This window comes from Eschrichtius robustus, chromosome 19 (assembly GCF_028021215.1).
Source record: "Eschrichtius robustus isolate mEscRob2 chromosome 19, mEscRob2.pri, whole genome shotgun sequence".
NCBI lineage: Eukaryota > Metazoa > Chordata > Mammalia > Artiodactyla > Eschrichtiidae > Eschrichtius > Eschrichtius robustus.
Window position 1 is genome coordinate 64,048,736 of NC_090842.1, and position 19,105 is coordinate 64,067,840.

General features: G+C 44.8%; 1 protein-coding gene and 1 pseudogene across 1 annotated transcript in view; both read right to left on the reverse strand.

The window, feature by feature from the left end:
* The window catches only part of CTU1 (cytosolic thiouridylase subunit 1), a 31,570-nt gene extending 15,878 nt beyond the window's left edge, over nt 1-15,692 (reverse strand). Inside the window, 2 exon segments of the mRNA XM_068527240.1 lie at nt 11,650-11,763; nt 15,551-15,692. The gene's annotated coding sequence lies outside the window, so the exon portion shown is untranslated.
* On the reverse strand, nt 310-17,233 carry LOC137752471 (DDB1- and CUL4-associated factor 10-like; annotated as a pseudogene).
* Nucleotides 17,234-19,105: the final 1,872 nt, after the last annotated feature.

Below are 19,105 nucleotides of genomic sequence, written 5' to 3' on the forward strand. Positions count from 1 at the left end.
GCAGAGTCTGTCCTCAGATGCACAGTCCCCTTGCGGGAACTAACCAGTGTCCCTATGCTGCTCTGAGCCTTGGTTTTTTCACCTAAAAGATAATAGGTCACGGATACCAGTAGTAAGACTGCCCTCCTTCTTCTCCATGACTGTGGAGTATTCCATCACATGGATGCATTCTGATTTTGTCTGTTAGCAGAAAATCATGGCATTCATTTAATCTACTAACAGAAACACTGCAAGGAATAACCCTGTGTCTACTTTCACGTGTGTGTGTATGTCTGTGGGATAAGTTCCTAAAAGCAAAATGGTTGCTCTTCATATGATCCAGTTTTGAGAGATCTGGTCAAGTTGATCTGCACTGAGGGTGGACAAGTTAATGGGAGTAAGAGGTGGGCTTCTGGGTTGAGATGGGGGTCAAGCAGCATCTCATGATCTCCCCCCTTAGAGAGACAAACCAAATGACTGAGGAAGGTTCCCAAGTGATCACACGACCATCTGATGAATGAAACAACATGATCCCAAAATTCACCTATAGCACCAAAGCGAAGAAAGGAATATATCACAGCAATCACTTCATAAAGTAGCCTTGGTGGAAAGAAATCAAAGAACTGGATGAGGCACTAAAGCCACCTCTTGAGTTCGGCTTTCAAAGACAGAGGCAGGTGAAGGCCAGGTGGGTGGGCATTTCCAGGAGGGACCCAACATGCAGGGACTGAGGTCTAATGCTGGTCTTCTCCAGAGTCAGGAGAAATTCCCAGTAGGACCTTTCTGTTCAAAGCTCAGGGATCCAGGCTGTGTTCAGCAAACACTTGGCGTCAGGTGCTCTGATAGGATTTTACTCCTGTAAAGTTTTCCACCCTCAGTGCAGATCAACTTGGTCCTAAAAGTGGACCCCAGCCCATTTATAATAGCACCAAAAAACATAAAGGAACAGCTTTTTAAAAAAAAATGCAATACTTCCACACTGAAAAACACAGAACATTACTGAGAGAAATTAAAGACGATTCAAATGAATGAAAAAATATATCATGTTTATGGACTGGAAAGATGTCAGTTTTCTCCGTATTGATTTAAAGTAATCCCAGTCAACAGACATGTATATGGGTGTGTATGTATACATATGTATATTTATAACTGTGTATATATGTATGTATAAGTATATGTGATATAAATGATATACACACACAAATTGACAAGTGGATTCTAAAGTTTATATGGAAATGTAAAGGACCTAGAATAGCAACACAATCTTGAAAAAGAAGAACACAGTTGGAGAAATCAGATGTTATTATAAAGCTAGAGTAAACAAGGGAGTACGGTATGGAACAGAATCCATAAATAGTCCCATACATACATACATACACACGTGCATACATACCTACATGGTCAATTGAACAGCACCGTGTCTATTCGACTGAGAAAGGAAAGATTTTTTAACAAATGGTGGTAAAACAAGTGGATCAAGGTTTGGAAAAAATGAACCTGACCCCCTTGTCACATCGCACAGAAAAAATTTAGCCTAAGATGAATCAGAAGCCTAAAAGTAAGAGTGAAACCTATGAAGCTTCTACGGCTGTGCTGTCCAATATGGCGGCCACGAGTCACACATGGCTATTGAGCACTTGAAACGTGCTAACCTTAGTATGCAAAAAAGGAAGATAAAATACCTCATTCATAATTTTTAATATTGATTCTGTCACCTACAAATTGGCCCTTGCCATCTACCTCTACAGGTGTCAAATTATGAGCCACTGCTGCTGCTGACCTTCAACACCCCCTGAAAGGAGCTCAGTGTGGAGAGCAGAAATGAGGCACTCTGTGCTCTGGGAAAAACTGGCAGAACAGGTCTTCAGAGAGTTAGATATTTTCAGGAGAAAATCTTATGAGCCCAATTCTTGCATCTCCTCGTATCTAGAAAAGCACTAAAATCCTTCAGGGTGACGTCTGCTCCTCGTGACTAGGAGTAACCCTCACGAGGCTAGCAGAAACCTTCTGCAAAAAAATATGTGCTTGACTGCATGTACTCTCCCTTCACCAAAATCACATATAAACTCACCTTCCCTCATACCTCTTTGGAGCAATTTCTCAGAGCTTTCTAAAATGCTTTCTCCTAGGCTATAGTCCTCATTTTGCCCCAAATAAAACTTAACTCACAACTCTCACGTTGTGCATTTTTTTTCAGTTGACAAGTCCATGTTTAAATGATAATATTTTAGATATGTTGGGTTAAATATAATATGATTAAAAGTAATTTCACCAAGTTATTCTTTTATGGTGGCTACTAAAACTTTTTAAATTACGTATGTGGCTTGCATTCTACTTCTATAGGACAGCATTGATCTAGAAGGAAACTTAGAAGAATATCTATGGATATGCAAAGATTTCTTAAAGGACATCCAAAATACTAAGCTTAAAAAATATATATTTAAATTAGACCTCATTAAACACTTCTGTTCATCAAAGACAGAATTAAGAAAATAAAAGGTAAGCTGTAAGTTGGGAGAAAATCAAATCTATATATCTGTCTATATAGACAGATAGATCCCTGAAAGACAGGTTGAACTTAAATATATAAAGAATTCTTACCAGTTAATAAACCATGTTTAAACCAGTTAATAAACCATGTTTAAGAAACCATGTTTAAGAAACCAAGTTTAATAAACAATGTTTGAAAAAAGATGTAGCAGGCCCCGAATGGAGTCATATGTGCTAAGCACCATGTCAGCAAACAATACTTAATACCTAACCTAATTGCAGTTTCAAGCTCCCAGGAATGTGACCTTTAACCAGTCAATCTGGAATTTCCTGGTCAGCACTAGTGAGATAATATCCCATATTCATCTTTATCTCCCAAAGCAAGATGGGGTAATTCGTTCTTCCCTTGTCCCTGCCCCCTTCTGCCTATAAAAGCCTTCCATTTGTACAGCTCCTTGGAACATCTTTCTACTTGCTAAGTGGGATGCTGTCTGATTCATGCACTGACTAATAAAGCCAATTAGATACATAAATGTGCTCCGCTGAATTTTGTTTTTTACACCGATGACAAACGCATTTTTAAAATGGGAAAAAGAACTCGTTCATATATTGTGTAAGAGAAGAGATCCAAATGGCCAATAAGCACAGGAAAATACCATTGGGTGCCAGGGAAATGAAAATTAAAATTACAATAGATGCCCTATCACATCTGCTACAGTGGCTAAAATTTTAAAACCTGAGCACACCAAACGTTGGAGAGGATGTGGAGGAACTGGAACTCATACATTTCCGGGGGGAATGTAAATAGTATAACTGCTCTGGAAAATGTTGTGGCAGTTTCATGTGCAGTTAAGCATAATACATCCACTCCATGACCTAGCAATTCCACTCCTAGAGATTTACTCAAGAAGCATAAAAGCAAACATCCACACAAACACTTGTATATGAATGCTTACAGCAGCATTATTCATAATGGCCAAATGTGGAAACAACCCAAATACCCCAAGAGAATGGATAACCAAAGTGTGGTATATCCATACAACAGAGCACTAGTACTCAAAATAAAAAGTGAACAATTGACACATGTAACAAGATGAATGAATTTTGAATACATGGTGAGTACATGTTGAATACAAAATGAGTTTTGAATACATACTGGTTTCTGAAAGAGGCCAAAGAACACATACTCTACAATTCTACTTATATGAAGTTCGGGAATAGGCAAAATTAATCTATAGTAACAGTATATAGAATCTATATAATTCACAACAGTAGCTGCCTCTCTTGGGGGGGGTAGGTATTAACTTCAATGGCACACAAGGAAACTTCCTGGAATGCTAGAAATATTCTATATTTTGATTGGGACAGTAGTTACATGAGTGTTTGTATTTATCAAAACTCACTGAATTATACAGGTCAGATTTATGCATTTCACTGTATATAAATTTACCTTCAGTAAAAAAAGAAATTTAAATTTATTTATTTTTATTGAAGTATAGTTGACTTACAATATTATATTAGTTTCAGGTGTGCAACAGAGTGATTTGATATTTTTATGGAGATACAAGTGTAGATATAGAAAGAGTACATGTGCCCACCTCTGTCAATGGGTATATGCAGTGGTTAACACAGGATGTATTTAGTTTTCTATTATTCAGATGAGGTGATTTTGGAAACATCTGTAATGCATAGATATGGTGGTTAAATAAGTGAGCACAGAGACCACAAAAAAAGGATTGGGGGGCGGGGAATGTGTGAGCAGAACATATAGAAATGGCACTGAGATGCAATAGCACGCGTCTCTTTCCAATCTGTCTACACAGGCGAGGGAGCTGGGAGCCTGTGACTGGGGCAGCCTGTACCCGTCTCAAATCCTGACAATTTACATCTGGAAGAACTTCTCAGGGCACCTCACAGTCCTGATTCTCTGCTGACGAGGACTATGGTCCCTGTTCCCTTCTCCTCCCAGAATCACTGTACATACAACCATCCCAACTTTTCCTGGGACCAGCAGCTGCGATCCTGGGGTGACCCTTCCTCGGTGGGCGGCTCCAGGCAGTGACAGGCAGAAAACCCCGCCCACTCTGTTCCTTCTCTGTTCCCTGCGCTTCCTGGGAAAAAACCTCAGCCCTCCCCCAAGAGGAAGGTCTCTATTAAAATGATGTGACTTGGCCACTGTCCAGCCCCACTCAGGAGGCCCTCTGGGTTTGAACAGTAGAATTCATCACTCTCCCTCCCCGCCTGCCCCCACCTCAACCTCACCCCCAGTTCAGACGGGGGATTAATTCAAAATTCCAGGAGGCGGTTCTCACTTCTGAATCAGGCAGGGGAATGAACTAGGGTGCAGAAGACCACCGGTGCCCTTGCTGGGTCCCAGCTGGGCGCTGGAGTCTGACAGTAGCTTTCTTCTAAAAAACAATCAGACGCACGTATGGCTTCCCGGGCTATTTGCCAAGCACCTGGCCTGTGTGAGACTCTGTGCCTGGTGCCCTGCAGGATCCTGTAAAACGCAGAGTGTAACCCCTTTATGTAGATGAGGAAACAGCCTCACAGAGGTTATGCGGCTGCCTCAGGGTCACTCAGCTACTCAAAGCAGGGCTGGGATTTAACCCCCTGCCTGATTCTGAGGGTCTCTTCCTCACTGGCCACTGGGTCAAGCAACCAGCAGGCCCCATGGCCATGTGTTTGCAGGAAATAACATCCCTTGAGGACTTCTGATTTTTACTGGAAAAAGGGGGTAAATGAGTCAGTGACTCAGGGACAAGAGAGATACAGATGAGGAGATGAAGGCTAGAGGATCCGGTGACAGAAGGGGTCTCAAGCAGTGGGTCCAGGGACGGCCTTGTATCCAGGCACTGTCCTAACTGCTTCGCGAACATGCAAACAATCGAGTGCTTCCTAAGAGCAGTTATGACCACAGGGACTGAGCTGGCCCTGCACACTTCCCCAGAGGGGGCCAGGAAACAGTCCCACTTTCTCTCTCTGTTTCCTTCTCCCTCCCTCCCTCCTTCTTTCCTTCCTTTGTCCTTCTTTTCCTTCCTCTCTTCCCTCCCACCTTCCTTCCTTCCTTCCTTCTTTCTACTCTAACCGCCCTGGGGATGAACAAATTAGGTAGTTTTGGACACATCCATGAAGAGAGCTCAAGAAAACAATTGCAGAAATGGCATTACGGGGGTCTCAACAAACCTTATGTTGTTTTAATTTTATTGGTTCTCATTCTAAATATAAAAACAATTTACATGCTTTGTGAAGAAAAAAGAACTTCAGAGCATAAAGTGAGAAAAAGGAAATTGAAATAGCACTGTTGATAGTTAACAGTTTCTACAATTTTTGCACAGATATATGTATATATATATCTGTATATATATAGTGTGTGTGTCTACACATAAAGCTGTGGAAAACACATACATACACACTGTAATATTATATCCGTATCAATTAACTAATCTGTACTTTTCACAGCATGGTCCTATCAGATGCAGGTTTGCATTATGCGTTTCTAACTTAGCATCAAGTTGTGAACATTTTCTGCATCAGTGAGCATCCTTCCCCAGCGAGGTTTCCTTTCTTTGTTTGTTTCTTTTTTTTTTTAGTTAATTAATTTATTAATTTTTGGCTGTGTTGGGTCTTCGTTGCCGTGTGGGCTTTCTCTAGTTGCGGGGAGCGGGGGCTACTCTTCCTTGCGGTGCGCGGGCTTCTCATGGCGGTGGCTTCTCTTGTTGCGGAGCACTGGGCTGTAGGTGCGCGGGCTCAGTAGTTGTGGCTCGCAGGCTCTAGAGTGCAGGCTCAGTAGTTGTGGCTCGCAGGCTCTAGAGCGCAGGCTCAGTAGTTGTGGTGCACGGGCTTAGTTGCTCCCCGGCATGTGGGATCTTCCCGGACCAGGGATCGAACCCGCGTCCCCTGCACTGGCAGGTGGATTCTTAACCACTGCATCACCAGGGAAGTCCCAAGACCACCAGAATTCTTAATCTTCAACTCCAGCAATTGAAGACCCCTCAAAGAAAGCAAAACCCTCCTAGTTTCTGCTATTACTGCAAAGATCCAGGACAGTGGAGAGGACTGTTGTAAATTAAAGGGCTTAACCTCTAATCAGCCTTGCCATTGTCCTCCCAGTTCTCAATGACGGGGCTCTGAGGAACTTCAGGGGCTCTCCCAAATTCTCCCTATTAATTGGTTTGGAGAAACATTTCTCCAGATTGGGAATAAATCTCTCTGGTCCTAACTGACACTGGAGACACACTCTAGGTGCTCATCCCCACTACTATAAAACAGCCCTGGGGCTTCCCAGGTGCCGCAGTGGTTGAGAGTCTGCCTGCCAATGCAGGGGACACGGGTTCGAGCCCTGGTCTGGGAGGATCCCACATGCCGCGGAGCAACTGGGCCCGTGAGCCACAACTACTGAGCCTGCGCGTCTGGAGCCTGTGCTCCGCAACAAGAGAGGCCGCGACAGTGAGAGGCCCGCGCACCGCAATGAAGAGTGGCCCCTGCTCGCCGCAACTGGAGAAAGCCCTCGCACAGAAACGAACACCCAACGCAGACAAATATTAAAAAAAAAAAAAAAAAAATTCTATGAGAACAAAGTTTGAAACAAACAAGCAAACAAAAAAAACAGCCCTGCCTCAGAGTACTAAAACAATTCAAATAGTGGGGATCTCTAAGAAACCTCCAGAAATTCCTGCCTCTGAACCTGTTCCCTTCTGTTTAGGCCTTTTGAAAGATACTCACCCTTTTCTCCTTAGCTTTTCTACCTCTATCCATTTATTAGGCTGAGACTCCCTGAAGAAGTATCATGCTGTAATATCTTTCTCCCAAAAGGGGGAAATAATTCTAGAATTTGACAGTAGCCATCACAGCAGCCAACCAGGTGAATTAAATGACACTCTGATATCTTGTATTTGTTCCATCTCTGGCAGTACTAATGCTGATTCTGGAAACACTGATCGTTTGTCTATTGAATCAGGTACCACCCTCCTTATGGGCAAAATCTGCAACTGATATTGGCAAAAGTCACAGCACATCTCCCAGCAAACTTCAAACAGATCCCTGAAAATCACTTTGCAGAATTAATCAATATCCTGTAAGTCAAGAAGCCCTTCAAGGCTTAAAGACCATAATAGAAGATTACAAGGCTCAAAGCCTCATTATCCCTTTACCAGCCCCCTGTAACACTCCTGTTTTGCCACTACCTAAGGGCTGAGGATGGAGGTTTGTCCAGGATCTTCAAGGAATAAACAACATTGTTATCCCTTGACACTGTTATTCCTAACCCTCATATGTTGTGGGCACCCACTCCCACTGGAAGTAGATTCTTTACTGTAATTGTTTTATGAAGTGCGATCCTTAGTATATTCCAGTTGATGAATCTAGTGCATACCTCTTTGTCTTCACTGGGGAAGAAAAAAATTCGCCTGGACAGTAATGCTTCCGGGGTTTACTGAGAGTCATTATTTCTCACAAATCCCGAAGGCTGATCTGGATGATATAAAGTTCCCTAAGGGGTCTACTTTGCTGCAATATGTGGGTGACTTGCTTCTTTGCTCTCCTGAAGCCTCTTTACAGGAAGACAGCATCCACTTCCTAAAGCTGTTAGCCTTAAAGGGACGTAAGGTTGCCAAAGAAAAACTGCAGTTTGCACAAACCCAGGTTTGACATTTAGGGCATCTGCTCTCAGAACGAGGGCTACACCTAGATCCAGATAGGTTTCGTGATGATCTAAGTTTCCCCAAACCCAAAACTAAGTACCAACTCTGCAGTTTTCTTGGGCTAGCTGGTTATTACTAAAATTGGATTCCAAATTTCTCTCTTATGGTCAAACCTCTGTATGTTTTACTAAAGAACAAGTTCCCTTTGGATCCTGTCGCTGTCACCAATCTCTTAAAAAAAAACAAAATTCTACTGAGGAAATTTGAAGAACTAATTGGCTTCATTCAATGACTCATGAATCAGGCAGCATCCCATCTAGCAACTAGAAGGGGGCTTTGCGCATGAGCAGTACAAACCGAAAGGCTTTTATAGGGAAGGAGGGTGGGGTAAGAAAGTATTAACAAAAGAAAAGATAGGGTTATTTGGGGCCAGGCCATCTTTCAAGGAAAGGGAAAGGTAGGCACTTTTATCATGCAGATGACCTCATTAGTGTTAATCAGGAAAATTTAGCTAGACTGTTTAAAGTTCATATTTCTGAGGGACTTCCCTGGCGGTCCAGTGGTTAAGACTGCAGGGAGGACGGGTTCGATCCCTAATCGGGGAACTAAGATCCTGCATGCCACACGGTGCAGCCAAAAAATATAAATAGATAAAAAATAAAGTTCACGTTTCTGGAAGGGTTTGATACTGCAATTAATTCTTGGTTTACTATAGTGGGCAACAAATGCTTGATTGCTGTTCTTGTTATTTCTTTTTTAACACTAGGCAGTGCTGTGCCCAGTTTTCAAATTTTGTCATCCCATTTGACCAGCTTCCTGAGGTTGCTTCCACCCCGCCCCCCCCCCAAAGTATCGTGTGTCAACAAAAAAATTAATCAGTCGATCTAAGGAAATAAATGGAAAATTGTATTTGAGCCAAATTTGAGGATTGTAAACCTGGGAAGAGCATCTCAGAAATTTCTGAGAACTGTTCTGCCAGTTAGAAATCAAGGCACAGTCGGGCTTCTCTGGTGGTGCAGTGGTTGAGAATCTGCCTGCCAATGCAGGGGACACGGGTTTGAGCTCTGGTCTGGGAAGATCCCACATGCCGCGGAGCAACTAGGTCCGTGAGCCACAACTACTGAGCCTGTGCGTCTGGAGCCTGTGCTCCGCAACAAGAGAGGCCGCGATAGTGAGGGGCCCGCGCACCGCGATGAAGAGTGGCCCCCGCTTGCCGCAACTAGAGAAAGCTCTCGCACAGAAACGAAGACCCAACACAGCCAGAAATAAATTAATTAATTAATTTAAAAAAAAAAAAGAAATCAAGGCACAGTTATATAAGTTTTTTTGAGACAGAGGGTTTTACATCAAATGTTGTATGATTGACAGTTTACGTAACCTGGATCTAAATGTCATCATCATGGTAGGTCATGTGACCCCTTACAAGATCAAGAAGGAATGCTGTCTTTTAAGGAGTTGCCTTGTTGATGCTGGGAGAATGTAGCTCTTTATGGTTGAGCTGGTATTTCTGCTGATGGGGGAGGTTTAGTCGATGCCCAATGCAGATACACAATGCACAGTGCGGGGAGAGAGGAGGCCAAAGGGCAGAGAAGAATTTTTTTACATTTAAATTTTTCTTGTCTTACCATAAAATGTGAATTTTATTTCACATGAGTATCTCTCCTTGTCATTGAATGTTCCTCAACATGGCCAATTTGACTGGCTGCAGGGCGCGCTCTTATATGCCTGAACCAGAATTTATAGAACGATTTCCCTTGATGCTGGGCCTTTAGGCTATTCCTAAAATTCAGCATCAGGGGTAATGCTGCAGGAGAGGAGCAAAAGGTACTCCATGCAGAGGGAGTCGGGCAGCGGGTATAGAGCTGTGCAGAATGTGATGTGTGCTTATTGAGACCAGATTCAGAGAGAGAGAAGCAGACACAGAGAGGTGAGACACAGAGAAGGTGGAGGAGAGAGTGCACATCCCAGAAGTGTCTGATCAACAAGGTCTTTCAAAAACAAAGTGAAAAATAGATATGCTGTTGCTACCTTTTGTGTACAAAAGAAGAAGAAAATAAGAATTAAATATCTGCAAAAAAAAAACCCAAGGTCTTTCAAACTGATAGGGACAGATAAAGGGACAAAGTAGGTGATTAAATCATTAATCCCACTATGGGATTACAAGTAGAGAAAAAAGTATGGGAGACCCCTGTAAGTTAATGATCACTCAAGAAAGCAGGCTTGCTTAACCGCAAAACCAAGGGGGCTTGCTTGGCAAAAAAAAAAAAAAAAAAAAACATGCAAGGAAAGCATGAGACATTCCCCCAAACAATAAAACAATGGTGGAATGAGACCCACATCCTGCCCAGTGAGGTCAGTAAGTTAACGATTCCTACGACATGCTTCTCTACGTGCACTAAAAACAAAAATATAGGGAAAGGTGACATTATACTGAAACCTGAGATGATCTACCATACTTTAGTATATGTTACAGCCCTTATGCTCATTTCCATAGCACCGTTGACAGTCCTGGTTGGGCCATACAGGGTCAAAACTCCCCTGCCCAACATGTAGGAGGAGCTGATGATGGAAGACTCAAAGAACAAGGAAGAAGGTGGTCTTTTCCTCCTTTGATTATTAAACTGTAGCCCACTAAGTTCTGGGGGTGGCACTTCCCTGCCAGCTTGCTGTATCTCTCACAAGTGTTCTTTACTAATAAACTCTTTCCTCACCTGCCACTCTGCCTCTCGCTGAATTCTTTCTGCACTGAAACAGAAGGACCTATGCTCTACTAAGTCCCAAAACCATTCTGTGGTTTCAAAACTGTACTTGGAAATATGTTCATATTTTTCTTTCTTTTTTTTTGGCCATGCCGGCTTGTGGGATCTTAGTTCCCCAACCTGGGCCCCTTATAGTGAAAGCACTGAGTCCTAACCACTGGATCGCCAGGGAATTCCCTGGAATATGTTCATCTTTTATTTTCATAATAACACATACTACTTTCTTAACTGCAAAAAGGAATGCAGTGGCTGAAGAAAATTTGGAAAATTCTTAACAACGAAAAAATAGAACAAATACTATTTTAATAAGGATTTTAAATAAAATTATGTTATGCATATTTTCTAAATATATATTCATAAACATAAATATTTCTAGTAAATAATTTTAATTAGATATTTACATATTTACCTAAATATATATTTATACATGTATATATTTCCCTTGTATAACTATATACATAAAAATATATATTTTATAAATAAACACACAATTATCTATTATAATTTAATTAATACTGTTAAAAATAACTTGAAGTTATTTGACCACCCAGAGGTATATCCAGCTTTTTCCTACATATCTTTTCAGTTCTGATATGCTATGTGCACTTGTGCACATGTCCATATTTTTACCAAAGTGGAATCACACTGTTAAAGAGATATAACGGGCCGAAAATGGGGTCACTCTTGCCGAGCTACATTACCAAACCAAAACTTAATAACTAACTTAGAGGCAGTTTCAGCCTCTCCCAGTGTTACCACACACATGTCCAGCTACTCACCACTCAAAAAATCAATCCTTGAGGAACTTCCCTGGTGGTCCAGTGGTTAAGACTCCGCTTCCACTGCAGGGGGCTCAGGTTCGATCCCTGGTGGACGAACTAAGATCCCACACGCTGCGTGACGTGGCCAAAAAACAAAAACAAAACGCAAACAATCAATGCTCGAGAGAAAGAAAAATGTCGGTAGAAAGGATAGTTGCTTTTAATCAGAATGCTGGCAATCTGGGGAGGTGGTGGACTCGGTGTCCCCAGAAACCATCTCCGAAGTTTCTGCTTGGCCATGAAAGCTTTTAAAAGGAAAAAGGGAAGTAATCTCAGTTAATCATTGAGATAGAGGGTCAGAGTCATCGCCATTCCCCATTGTGTGCAGGCTTGTGTGCGGGCTTGTGGACTTCGTGTGATTTTTGTTTAGATGCTATCTTGTTCACACAGTTTGTTCACAAAATTACTGAAGGGGGAGCTAGGGCGGAGACCTGGTCATCTGTTAATTACTTATTCTTCATTTCTGCTTCTTTGATCTATGATAAGAACCAACAAGTTAGGCAAGGTATTGTGTGATCAAAAGATATGAAAGGTGTGCTAGGGCCAGAGATGAGTAGAGCATGGGGGTGCCTCGTTTAAGGTTAGTGAGAAGACAGAGGGTCCTCCCGCAGGGAGCTCTTTCCTGCAAAGGGCTCCTTCCTGCCAAAAGCTGCTTATAGCAGGGGTGGCACCGGTGAGGTGATCTACATAATAAGACCCCTGCCTTTCCTTTCCCCCAAAGAAAGGTGAGGTTGCCTGAAACAATCCTTTTTTTCTTTTCTTTGGCTAGTAACTTGCCCCACCCTCCTTCTGCCTATAAAAACTTTACATTTTGTACAACCCTTCTGAGCGCCTTTCTGCTTGCTAAATGGGACGCTGTCCAACTAATGAATCACTTAAATAAAGCCAAGTAGATCTTCAAATTTACTCGGTTGACTTCTGGGTTTTTTAACCAAAGAGAGGTCTGGTCTTTGTCCTCAACTCCTGGGAAGGTTCTAAACCCTTAGAATCTCCTCTTTTTTTTTTTTTTAATTTTTTAAATTAATTATTTATTTATAATTTATTTATTTTTTATTTATTTATTTTTGGCTGCATTGGGTCTTTGTTGCTGCGTGCGGGCTTTCTCTAGTTGTGGCGAGCGGGGGCTACTCTTCCTTGCGGTGCACAGGCTTCTTATTGCGGTGGCTTCTCTTGTTGCGGAGCACGGGCTCTAGGCGCATGGGCTTCAGGAGTTGTAGCGCGCGGGCTCAGTAGTTGTGGCTCGTGGGCTCTAGAGCGCAGGCTCAGTAGTTGTGGCGCACGGGCTTAGTTGCTCCGCGGCATGTGGGATCTTCCCGGACCAGGGCTCGAACCCGTGTCCCCTGCATTGGCAGGTGGATTCTTAACCACTGCGCCACCAGGGAAGCCCTAGAATCTCCTCTTGATAAGACTGTCTTTGTTTACCTGGGGGCCTTGTGCTACACCAGATAGTCTAGGAGTTTATGATGGAGGCTTTGGGTCACGAGGTATCAGCTCTACTTCTGAAAAGTCTGGAATCTGAGGTCAGCCATGTGGACAGCCAACCATATCTATGTAACAGAGCCTCAATAAAAACCCTAGATACCAAGGCTCAGGTGAGCTTCTTGGCTGGCATATTGTCACACATCAGTGCTGGGAAGAGCCAATCCTGTCTGTGACTCCAGTGAAGAGGACAACTGGAAAGTCCACACTGGGAATTCCCCTGGACCCTGCTCTGTGCATTCCTCCCTTGACTGACATGAATCCATATCTTTATGCTGTAATGAACCGTCACCATGAGGATAATAGCTTTTAGTGAGTTCTGTGAGTTCTTCCAGTGAATCATCAGAACCGATGGTGGTCTTCGGGACCCCTGAACTTGCAACTTGCGTTAGAAATGAAGGTAGTCTTGGGACTTCCTTGGCGGCACAGTGGTTAAGAATCTGTCTGCCAATGCAGGGGACACGGGTTCGAGCCCTGGTCCGGGAAGATCTCACATGCCACGGAGCAACTAAGACCGTGCGCCACAACTACCGAGCCCATGTGCCGCAACTACTGAAGCCCGTACAACTAGAGCCCATGCTCCACAACAAGAGAAGCCACCACAGTGAGAAGACCACGCACCACAAACGAAGAGTAGCCCCCGCTTGCCGCAACTAGAGAAAGCCCACATGCAGCAACAAAGACCCAATGCAGCCAAAAATAAAATAAATAAATTTAAAAAAAAAAAAAGAAAGAAATGAAAGTAGTCTTGTGGACTGCCCCCTAACTATTCAGGACCGTTGGGTGGGTGCAGAGCATTTGAGAGATTGTGGTTACAGAGGAACACCCCGCCAACCCCACTGCCCGGGTTCCAATCCAAATGCTGCCACTCATCTGCCACATTATCTCAGGCAAGTTACCTTCTTCCCCTGAGCCTCACTTTCTCCACCTGTAAAAGCAGGATTATTTTTTTTTTCTATTATAGGTTATTACAAGATATTGATTGGGAGATGGGGATTGACATATATACACTATTGATCCTATGTATAAAATAGATAACTAATGAGAACCTACTGTATAGCACAGGGAACTCTACTCAGTGCTCTGTGTTGACCTAAATGAGAAGGAAATCCAGAAAAGAGGGGATATATGTATATGTATAGCTGATTCACTTTGCCATACAGTATAAACTAATACAATATTGTAAAGTGACTGTACTCCAATAAAAATATAAATAATAAATTTTTAAAAATTTTAAAAAAGATATTGAATACAGTTCCCTATGCCATACAGTAGGTCCTTGTTGTTTATCTACTTTATATGTAATAGTTTGTATCTTTTTTTTTAACTGAGAAACCACTCTTTTAATGCATGAAAACACAGTGCAAAAATTACAAAATAGATTTAGAATTGAAGGACCAAAGAGTGAAAAATATTTCAGTTCCACAAAGGAAATAATAACAAAAATATTCTTCCTTAAATTCCTTAAATTCAGGAAACTCATAAAGCAGCTTTCATCATTAACTACATTACTTGGTCTCCTTTCCACATAATTTTCTCCAAGATTTTTAGTCACAATATGTGACTAAGTGCAAGGAACAAAAGATGGAATCACTTTCTGATTGTTTTTTCCCAAAGCCAGTTTCTTTCTCCTAAAGAGAAATGAGAGCTAAGACAGAACACTGAATTTGTTTACCATCTTAAAAACATTTTTTTGTTGTTCATAATCCTAACATGATCCCCTATTCACAAACCTGTTGGTGTCCCAAATAATGACATTTCCATCAAATCCTGACATTACTAAGAATCTTGTATTAGTATCATATTCGATGTTCTTCACCCAGCTAGTGTGACCATGTAAAGTGCATACTTTGCTGTTCAGTTTTCTCAGATCCCACAGTGCTATTGCAGTGTCATCAGAGCAGGTAGCAAACAGCCGGTTATCAAGAAATGTTTCACTGTTTACCCTTTTGTACCTTTGAATTTTGTACCACGTGCATGTATTACCTTATATTATTTACACAGTCTTCGTGAGCTTCAGAAAGTGTTTTTACGTGCTTTGAAGATACAGGATCAAAAAGCAGAACTTCAGGGCTTCCCTGGTGGCGCAGTGGTTGAGAGTCTGCCTGCCAATGCAGGGGACACGGGTTCGAGCCCTGGTCTGGGAAGATCCCACATGCCGCGGAGCAACTAAACCCGGGCGCCACAACTACTGAGCCTGCGCGTCTGGAGCCTGTGCTCCGCAACAAGAGAGGCCGCGATAATGAGAGGCCCGCACACCGCGATGAAGAGTGGCCCCCGCTTGCCGCAACTAGAGAAAGCCCTCGCACAGAAACGAAGACCCAACACAGCCGTAAATAAATAAAATTTAAAAAAAAAGTCAGAACTTCAGTCTGTTCACCTGCAACTGTCAGCACTGACCCGTCGGGCGAGTACTCGAGGTTGAAGACGGCCCCGTGGGTGCGGGTGCTGAGGTACACCCGCGGGATGGATGGAACCATAGAGGTTAATCATGCTGCGGAAATTGCCTCGCGCCGCATCCAAGAACAGCCCGCGCGGGCCCGGGCTGCGCCCTCTCGGCCACCCAAGCGCCAGGGCCGCCCAGGCGGGCGCTCAGGCCGGGCCGGCCCCGCCTCCCGGCCCTGCAGTCGGGCCCGGGTTGCCGGCGCGGCGCGGGGGGCGGTGACTGCTCTCCCCGGGCGGAAGCGGCTGAGGACTCCAGAGCTCCGGGCGGCCCGAGCTCCCCCGCGCGGCCAGCCGGGGGCTGCGAAGGGCCGCGGGGGCGGCGAGGGCTCCCGCAGGGCGACGGGGGAGGGGCCGCGTCAGCCCCCGGCTGGGCGCGCGGGGGGCGGAGAAGGGAGCGGCCCGGCAGCTGCCGCCTGTCTCGCGTGGGGTGCCGGCTCCCGAGCCCCGGCTCCGGCCGCCCTGGCCCCTCCGCGGCTACCGGGCCCGAAGGGAAACACGGCCAACGCCCCGACCCCCCGGCTCCTGGCTGCTGCCCCGCCCGCCGACACCTCCGCGCTCCCGCCCCAGCCCAATAGTGTGTATCTTTTAATCCCACACTATTAATTTACCCCTCCTCTTTCCCCTTTGATAACCATAAGTTTGTTTTCTATGTGTGTGAGTCTGTTTCTGTTTGTAAATAAATTTATTTTTATCACTTTTTGCATTCCACATATAAGTGATGTCATATGTTATTTCTCTTTATCTGTCAGACTTACTTCGCTCGGTATGGCAATCAATCTCTGGGTCCCTCCATGTTGCTGCAGATGGCATTATTTCATTCTTTTTTATGGCTGAGTAGTATTCCATTGTATATATATACACCGCATCTTCTTTATCCATTCATCTGTCGACGGACATTTAGGCTGCTTCCATGTCTTGGCTGTTGTGAATAGAGCCGCTATGAACATTGGGGTGTATGTATCTTTTCAAATTAGAGTTTTCTCCAGGAAAATGAGGCTATCAAGTGTCTCCTTTCCATAAGGCTGTTGTGAGAATTAGGGCAGTCGGGGCGCGGAGCAGCAGAGGTGATTCTGACGGCCATCTGGGAAGCGGCTGTCAAGATCCCGCTCCTCTTCCTCTGCCTCATCGTCCTCCTGTGAGCACCCCCAGGGAGAGGGGGGAGGGGAGGGGTGGGGAGGGCAGGGCGCAGGTGGCTGCATCCTGGAAGCAGCGCTGCAGGGGGCGGGGGCGGGGCCGGGGCCGGCAGGAGGCTGACGGGAGGGGGGAATGGGGTGGGGCTTGGGGGCGGTGAGGATTCCACCGGGGCAGGGGCTCCTCCCCGCCCAGTGTCAGGGTTGAAGGTAGCCGCTGTGTTCTAGAGGGTCTGTGGGGCCAGACCTGCCCTCTCCCACCTCAGTCATGCCCCCGCCCCTGAACAAGGAACAGGGTGAGTGAGTCTGCGGCCCGCGGCACCCGATCTGACCAGAGCCTGGTCTCTTCTCTCGCTCAGAGTGACCTCCCGCAGGAGGAAGGCAGCCAGGCCGGCAGGGGCCGTGTCAGATGCAAACGACAGGCCGGCAGGGGGCGTGTCAGATGCCAACGCCAGGCCGGCAGGGGGCGCATCTGTTGCAAACGCCATTCCAGGTTACCCCTCAGGTGAGTGATGTCGGCATCCTACCACCCAACATCCCACTGCACACCTGCCCCAGAACGGCCCCCAGGATTGCTCCACTCAGCATACCCAAAGTGGAGCTGCCATCTTTCTCCCCAAACCCACTTCTCTGCTGGGTTCCCTGCCACACTGATGACAAGGTGGCCCCCATCTCTAAGGCCAGAAGGAAGGATGGGGTTTCCCCCCTTTCATCCCCCCCCCCCTTCTCTTCTCCAGGATCCAATCATCACTAAGTGCTGTCCATCCTTCCTCCTAAGCACAGCTCGTCCTGATGCCCGTCTCCTCCCCATCCTGACCCCAGTCGTTCCAACAGCCTCGTCTCTTCCCTGGGTCTCTGAACCCACCCGCCTCCTGCCTCCATCTCCCTGGGAAACACAGGCCTCCGGACTGTTCGCAGAGACCGTTACCATCCACTTGCGGCACAGCAGGAACAGCTGTGTTTCCTCTCCACGGCCTGAGACCAAGGTGCACACACCACTGGCTGGATTTGCAGCCCTGGCGGGCTCTGCCCTGCTGGACTCTCCACCCAGATCCCTCCTCTCCCTGCATCTCCCAGCATCTCCACACCCAGCCTGGCCGGACCTCTGTGACTCTGAGACTTTGTATGTGCAGTCCCTTCCCCTGAGACATCCTTCCCTCCCCATTCCTGCCTCTCCAAGTCCTGAGCACCCTCGGGCTCTGTCTTAAATGTCACCGTGTGTGTGTGTGTGTGTGTGTGTGTTTCATCGTCTGGTTTTGGGTGGAAGAGTAACACACACTTAATTATAGACTATTCAGCAAGTACTAGTGAACATGTACTCTGTGCCACCTTGTTGGAGGTTCCCAGGGGGCATCAGTGAACACAGCGTCAAAAATCTCTGTCATCAAGCATAGAGAATAAGCTTGTGGTTACCTGGGGTGGGGTGGGGGATGGATTGGGAGTTTGGGGTTAGCAGATGTGAACTATTATATATAGAACGGATAAACAAGGTCCTACTGTACAGCACAGGGAACTATAGTCAATATCCTGTGATACACCATAATGGAAAAGAATATGAAAAAGAATATGTATTATATGTATATGAATAACTGAGCCACTTTGCTGGACAGCAGACATGAAACACAACATTGTAAATAACTATGTTTCAATAAAAAAAATTTTTTTAAATCTCTGTCATCAAGAAGCTGTCCATCTGGATATAGGAAGGATAGAAACATTAAAAAAAAATAAGAAAAAATATTGAGTCTCTTTGATGGTGATATGTGTTTGGAGAAGCATCGGGCAGGGAAAGAACAAGTGACATTTGGGGGGCCAATTTTCTATGTCTGAGAGTGTGCCGAGGTGATGTTTGAGCCAAGACTTGAAGGTGGAAGAAAGCAGGTTCTGTGTTCACCTAAGAGACAATTATCCCAAGGGCTTCCAGGCCAATGCAAGTATACGGAAGCCTTTGAGGAGAGCAGAGGTAGGATTGAACTTTCATTTGAAAAGGATCCTCATGGAAATGCAAATCAAAACTACAATGAGGTATCGCTTTACACCAGTCAGAATGGCAATCATCAAAAAGTCTACAAATAATAAATGCTGGAGAGGGTGTGAAGAAAAGGGAACCCCTCTGCACTGTGGATGGAAATGTAAACTGGTGCAGCCACTATGGAGAACAGTATGGAGGTTCCTTAAAAAACTAAAAATAGAGTTACCATATGATCCAGCAATCACACTCCTGGTGACCAAAGGGGAAAGGGGATGGGGGAGGGATAAATTAGGAGTTTGGGACTAACACATACACACTACTATATATAAAATCGATAATCAACAAGGACCTACTGTACAGCACAGGGAACTCTACTCAGTATTCTGTA